At 39.0% G+C, this 7,590-nt stretch overlaps 1 pseudogene; it reads left to right on the top strand.

The window, feature by feature from the left end:
- Window positions 1-1,934: 1,934 nt before the first annotated feature.
- On the top strand, window positions 1,935-3,097 carry LOC123838471 (26S proteasome non-ATPase regulatory subunit 4-like; annotated as a pseudogene).
- Window positions 3,098-7,590: the final 4,493 nt, after the last annotated feature.

Genomic DNA, 7,590 nt, shown 5'->3' with positions numbered 1-7,590 from the left:
ACACTGTCCCAGCAAGGGTTCCACCCCCCGCTTAGCCACTGGAGTGACATCCCTCAGTGTAGCCGAGTTCTAAAAGTTCTGATTTTGTTCTCTGCTGCTCTATTCTGTTTTCTCAGCTGTTATCTGCTGACAGAGGCCCCCTCCCCTGCAGTCTATCTTCCTGAATATCACCTCGGATTCACTTCTCTGCATGTCCTACCTTCCAGAAAGTGGTCGCTTTTCTGTTCAGAGAGTTGCTGCTATTTTTTTCTTTGATCTCCTGCTGAGTTTGTAGGTGTTTAGAATGGTTTGATCCCTATCCAGCTGAATTCCTGGGACCAGACGAAATTTAGGTCTCCTACTCCTCTGCCATCTGGCTCCTCCCCCATTTTCCCTCATCTTTGAAATGATCAGTTAAAAAGCACAGGTGTAATTTCAGAGTCAGTTGAAAAGGGCCATATATCCTTTCTCCACAATGCCTGTCATCTGTATGTCAGAGTTCCCAGGAAACTTACATTGTGTTGGATAAATTTGGATAATCACATCTTTATATTTAATTATCAATGTGAACTATAACCTGAGAAAATGAAAATACATAATAAGGGGGACTTAATTTTTATCACAAAATGTCATGGCCAGAGAAGCGGAAGGACACAAAAAGGACTAAACAAAAACAAAACAAAACAACAAAACCTGCCTTATTAGGTTTTTGGTAAATCACTATTTATTACATAGCCCTCTGATTATTCCAAAAAGAAAGTGGTTAAAATAAGAAAATTCAGAAGTTTTCTATATCACAGGCCATTTATGAATTTAGGCCTTAGAGCAACAAAGGCAGAAGTTGTTACCTATTTATTTTGAATAGCCAGTTATAAAAAGCAGTAGAAAACTTTCAGAGTAACTGACAAATATGTAAACCATTTCTATGTGTGTGTATGGATGGCTGACCATATATATATATATATACACACACACACACACACACACACACACATACATACATACATACACACACATACATAGAGAGAGAAGGAGAGAGAGGAGAGAGAACTGTAATTCTCCTAATGGTACTTGATACATTGTCCACACATCTGTTTGCCATAGAATCTTCAAGTGGGTATCTCTGAGTCTCTGTTTTGACATCTGCTCTCTAAGTGGCAATGTCTAGTCCTTTTAATTCTATCCTGAAGAAGGCAGGTACTATACTTTCATTTTGTTGCATCCTTCTAAATTGTATCAAGTTCTGTTCTGGCAAACAGACAGTTTGATGCCCTCAAACCTTGGTTTCAAGCATTGTTAGGCAGGGTCAAGTCTATTCTTTACTTAAGGGCTAGAGAGGCCTTATTTCTAAACACCTTTCTCAGGTTACAGTAGAATGCTGCGTTTGATGAGGTATCTCCACGTTGGCTACTCATGTGTCTGTATTCTCGCAACAATGTGATAACCTCCAGAATAAGCATTCTTCTCACTGCTCTTCTCTGCCCAGCCCCACAAGTTTGTCACGGTGCACACACAGGTTGGTATCCATTCAGAGCCTTGAAGGGGACCCTGTGCAGTGCTCTAAATCTGCTTATCTGTGCAACTCCTTCATCACTGATTTCCTTTCTTCCAAATTCTGGCAGAGTCAGCAGCCCCAGCCCCTGCGTATCTTCTAGATAAAGCAGATTCTTTAGGCTCTAATCCCTGTGTCACAGTTTGGGTGGTGACCCCCACAGAAAGCAAGGGTGAATGTGGAGGTCCCTTCTGAAGTTCCTTTCTCTCTAGCATCACAGCCCAGTGTTGTTTAATGTCTGATGAACAGGTGTTTCATATGTGCTTACTGTCTTGGCTTCTCGTTATTTAAGGCAGGACACATGTAAAACCTGCTACTCTGTCAAGGCTCCATCTGAAGTTCCTTTCTACTTTTTTTTTTTTTAAGATTTGCTTACTTAGTCTGGAAGAACCGGTTGGGGAGGGAGGAAGGTGGCAAGATGGTGTTGGAAAGCACTACGGTTTACGTGGACAACAGTGAGTATATGCAGAATGGGGGACTTCTTACCCACCCGGCTGCAGGCTCAACAAGACGCTGTCAACATAGTCTGTCACTCTAAGACCCGCAGCAACCCTGAGAACAACGTGGGCCTCATCACACTGGCCAATGACTGTGAAGTGCTGACCACACTCACCCGTGACACCGGCTGCATTCTTTCCAAGCTCCACACTGTCCAACCCAGGGGCAAGATCACCTTCTGCCCTGGCATTTGTGTGGCCCATCTGGCCCTGACGCAGCGACAGGGCAAGAAGCACAAGATGCGCATCATTGCCTTTGTGGGAAGCCCCGTGGAGGACAACGAGAAGGATCTGGTGAAACTGGCTAAATGTCTCAAGAAGGAAAAAGTAAATGTTGACATTATCAGTTTTGGGGAAGAGGAGGTGAACACAGAAAAGCTGATATCCTTTGTAAACACATTGAATGGCAAAGATGGAACCAGTTCTCATCTGGTGATAGTGCCCCCTGGGCCCAGCTTGACCAATGCCCTCATCAGTTCTCCAATTCTGGCTGGTGAAGGTGGTGCCATGCTGGGTCTTGGTGCCAGTGACTTTGAATTCAGAGTGGATCCCAGTGCTGATCCTGAGCTGGCCCTGGTCCTCCGTGTCTCTATGGAAGAGCAGCGGCAGCGACAGGAGGAGGAGGCCTGGCAGGCAGCTGCAGCCTCTGCGGCTGAGGCGGGGATTGCTACAGCTGGAGCTGAAGACTCAGACAACGCTCTGCTGAAGATGACCATCAGCCAGCAGGAGTTTGGTCACACCGGGCTCCCTGACCTAAGCAGTATGACCGAGGAGGAGCAGATCACCTATGCCATGCAGATGTCCCTGCAGGGTGCAGAGTTTGGCCAGGCAGAATCAGCTGACATCGATGCCAGTTCTGCCATGGACACATCTGAGTCCGCCAAGGAGGAGGATGATTATGATGTGATGCAGGACCCCGAGTTCCTTCAGAGTGTGCTGGAGAGCCTTCTAGGTGTGGATCCCAACAATGAAGCTATTCAAAATGCCATGGGGTCCCTGGCCTCTGAGGCCAATGGATGGCAAGAAGGACAAGAAGGAGGAGGACAAGAAATGAGACTGGGGGCAGGGGTGGCTGAGCTTGCTCAGGGGGCTGCATAACTTGGGCAGGATGTAGGGTTAGATATGTTATCTGTAACCAGGACAACCTAAATAAAGCTTGGCAACTTTTGTTTTAAAAAAATTTTTTTTGCTTACTTATTTTAGAGAGAGAGAGAGAGAGCACGGGGAGAGGGGCAGAGTGGCAGAGAAGGTCTTAAGCAGAGTCCATGCTCTTCGTGGAGCAGAGTCCATGCTCTTCATGGAGCAGAGTCCATGCTCTTCGTGGAGCCCAGCATGGAACTCTATCTCACGACTCTAAGATCAGGACCCCAGCCGAAACCAACAGTCATTCCTTAACGGACTGTGCCACCCAGGCACCTTGATCTTATCTACTTTTAGTGCTTCTTTGCTTTTTTTCATCCTCCTCTGATTTGTCTCTTTAGTAATACCTTGAAAATTATGCATGTGTTCCTATTATTAAAATCTGAAATTTTATAACCATGATTTCCCAAACTACTTTAAAAAATGCATTACTCCTGATACCTTCCATTTTAGATAAAATATTTAAAATGATTTTACTTTTTCTTTTCCTCTTCACCAATGATGTTGTTTTAGAAACAAAACTAATGTAGTTTTATATTAATATATTTTCCTTCAGGGATTATTTTTTAGCATTTGTGTTATCTCACTTTTTAAATGAGATTTAGGTATTTTCTTTGTTTTATCCCCATAATCAATATAACTCCTTTATACCATATTTTCCCATTGCTGAATTTTCTATTACATGAGATAAAGTGTGGGAAAGCCTGGCCCAACACAGGCATTTCATGAATAATATCTGCTGTTACTGCTGTCATAATCATTGTCATCATTATTAAACGGCACCACAATCACTATCAACATCAAAATTTCTCAAGCTGCAAATTTCCTTTTGAATTCATTTACCAATCACAAAGATGATAGATCTAAGTCTTTTGAAAGAAACCGTTCTCTCTCCCTTCCTATCTCTCTCTCCCTCTGTCTCAGAACATTTTGACAATTAGTTGGCTATACAAATAAATAATAGTAGTAGGGGAATAAACAAGTTCTATTGTATATTTTTTATAAGATTGTGGTTCTAAGGACTAAAAATTTCTGTGAGATTATCTGATTTATGGCCTACTTTAGAAAATTTAAGAGGCATCAGTGTCACTATAAAGTCACTAATTCTTTTGCAGAGATAATTCACATCTATAAATCACCATGATTATTTTAAAATAAAAACACATGCCTTTCTATTCAAAGAGAAATACTGCCTCAAATAGGAGGCATACTTATCGTGACTTTGACCATAACACCAAGGACTTTGAACCTAAATTATCATTAAGAACTTTTCTTGACCCAATTCTCTCAAAAAGGATTGCAGTTATGAGTGTGGAAGTGATTTACCACTGGATTCCAATCTGGTTTTATGTCAAATATCTACCTTAATTAATGGGAATAATGATGAGTTTCAAGAAACCTGGAATTAGAATGCCAAGCCCTAACTTTCCCGAGTACTCATTCCATGTATAAGCTGGAGGAAAGAATACGTTTTGGATTTGTTATCAGTGACAGGAGGAAAACTAAGACCAAAAAAGCATGTTGATTACCATGTCTTTCCATTGTTATTCTATAAAGATTTTATTATATGTCAGAGATGATTTACTAAGCTCTTCTCCCATATATGTAACTTTTCTGAGGATGCATTTATGTATCCAACAACAAAACTGCACCCCTTATATAAAATAAGTATGGAAATTCCATTAATAAAAGTTTGAATGAATATTGAAACTGTTTAGAAGTCCAAGTCAGTGGTGGAATATATGTGCAGACTTAAAGTTATGAATGCATTTGCATTTTTAAGGGAGCTTAAATCAATTCTCTTTATACATATCTGTCACAATTTGGGTTTAAGTTTTCTAAAATATAGTGTGAGAAGTGCAGGTCATGTAGCCCTTGTAATACACATTGTTGTTCCCATCTTAGTGATGATATAATGAATCATGTTCATAATAAATCATTACAATAGCTTTCTCTGGTGAAATTCAGGTTCACACTTTGCTTTAGTACTCGATTCTTTAAAAAGGCTATAGATTCATGGGCTGAGAAGCCACTTATGGGGCTGGTGTTGTAGTTCTCTGTATGACCTGATGATAGAACATAAACAAATATGGACAATAAGGAAAAGTAGGTTTTTGAATGTGAAAACTTATTCCCAAAATCTTTCCTCAAATTGGAAAACTAAAATTTACATATACAATTCCCATACCTCAGCATCCTCATGTAAAATTACAGAGCTGATTATGATTATCTTCAAATTTACCCCCCAGCTCAAACATTCTATAATTTTATGAAAAATTCAGTTATACAAAATTGAAATCCTTCTTACTGAGACTTAAGCTTTTCTAATAAGAATTTTATTTCCTAGAATATATTAGTGATACAGATTTGGAATCTCTTTTCCAAAGGATCTTAAAAACCATGATGAATACTTGTCATTCTGGAATTTTTCAAATATAACTGCCATTTTCCAGCTATGTTATATGTAAAAATCTCACTGAACATATCTAATTCCTTACATATAGAAGGGACACATAATTTGCCTATGTAAAGGGATTTTCTTCAGATGGTGTATCAGTTTTCTATTACTGTCATAATAAATCACCACCAATTCAGGAGCTTAAAATGATGCAAAGTTATTATTTTATAACTGTGCAGGTCAGAAGTCAGACATGGGTCAAAGCAAATGTGTTGGATGTCTGCATTCCTTTCTGGAAGGTCTAGGGGAAGATCTGTTTCTTTGTCCATTCAGATGATTGGCAGAATTCAGTTCCTTGCTGTTATAGCGGGAAGTCCCTGTTTCCTTGTGTGCTGTCAGTTAAATGCCATTCTCTCTTCTCCACCAAATTCCTTAGCTTGTGCCCTCCTTCCACCACCTTCAAATCTAGCAAAGGCTGCCCAAATTCATCTCAAGCTTTGAATCTCTACTGTTTCTTGTTTTATCACATCTCTCTGACTCTATATGTGTAAATTTTTCTCATTTTAAGGGCTCATGAGATTAGACTGGACACACTTGGATAATCCAGGATATATCCCTATCTCAAGATCCAAATGCTTAACCACATCTACAGAGTCCCTTTTGCCAAGTAATATAATATAGTCACAGGTTTCAGGAATAAGGGTATGGGCAGCTTTGGAGGGCCACAGATAGTCTTTCAAAGATCTTCCAGTTCTAAAATCTGTGATTGTACAATATTGCTTCCTTACTAATTGCTCAACTTTCTGAGAAAACTCATTCTGTACCCCAACTCCTTGAAGCCCCTTGAAGAGATGTTTTCTTCCTGCTTTAAATTTCACTTGGACTAAACTTTTTAATGTCCATTTGTCACCTATTGCATTTAACATTTTTTTTTACTTTTATCTCCATACAAATATACTAACACATATTTTTTTTCACATTCCATGCAGAATGAATATTGTAGCTCTGTGGTGATTAAGTCTTTCATCTGTGATGTTTGTGTTCAAATCTAAGGACCATCACTTACTGACTGTGGTAACTTGCTCAAGTGACTTAGTTTTCCTTGTCCCCAGTTCCTTCATCTATCCTATGAGGGTAATAATACTATTTATCATACAGGGTTACTTTTGGTTAATAATTAATAAAATTAGGGGCACCTGGGTGGCTCAGTCAGTTAAGCATCTGGCTCTTGATTTCAGCTCAGGTCATGATCTCAGGTCATGAGATAGAACCCCATATCAGGCTCTGTGCTGGGCATAGAGCCTGTTTAAGATTCTCCCTCTCTACCTCTCCCTCTGCCCCTCCTTCCACTCTCTCTCTCTCTCTCTCGAGTAATAATAATTAATAAAATTAAATGTAAAAGACAAGTTAACAAGGTTTGGAAGAAACTTGGGGAAATCCTGATACCTAATGAGGGCAAAATAATTGTTAATTGATTAGCATATATGAGCAATAAACTAAAAAGTTACATAAAATGTATACATTCCAAAAAAAAGTATACATTCCACTTAATAAAGTAGGTTTTTATAATTTGTGATCTAGACAGGGCATGCTCTTTAAATTATTATATATAAAACCAGTGAAAGAGAAATAAGTAATCCCAGTTCTCTTAACTTCTATGGTGATAGAGCTTTCTATCATGAATCATCCTGCCTCTTTGATTTAAATATATATTTGTGTAGTTTCAAAATGTTAATGCCTAAGATTATGAAAAGTCTAAATTTTCAGTAGGTTTGATTTAGTTTGATTCTCAAATTGGGGGCATGAATATTGCTCACACTGATTTTTGTGTATTTTAGTTCACCTTGTTTCATAAAGAATTTAAACAGTCCACAAGAATACAAGAGGCTTTTTAAGATAATATTACTTAAAATGGTGATAAATAATAAAGAGAAATAGGAATGAAACATATTTGAACTAGGAAAAAGGTCACCTTATGTGTAATAATCTGTTTTCCATAGTCAAAATGAAACAGTAAATCCATT

This window comes from Mirounga angustirostris, unplaced genomic scaffold, assembly GCF_029215605.1.
Source record: "Mirounga angustirostris isolate CCGP_5_RB_7025 unplaced genomic scaffold, mMirAng1.0.hap1 SCAF_5, whole genome shotgun sequence".
Taxonomy (NCBI): domain Eukaryota; kingdom Metazoa; phylum Chordata; class Mammalia; order Carnivora; family Phocidae; genus Mirounga; species Mirounga angustirostris.
This window is presented reverse-complemented; position numbering and strand designations above follow the sequence as displayed.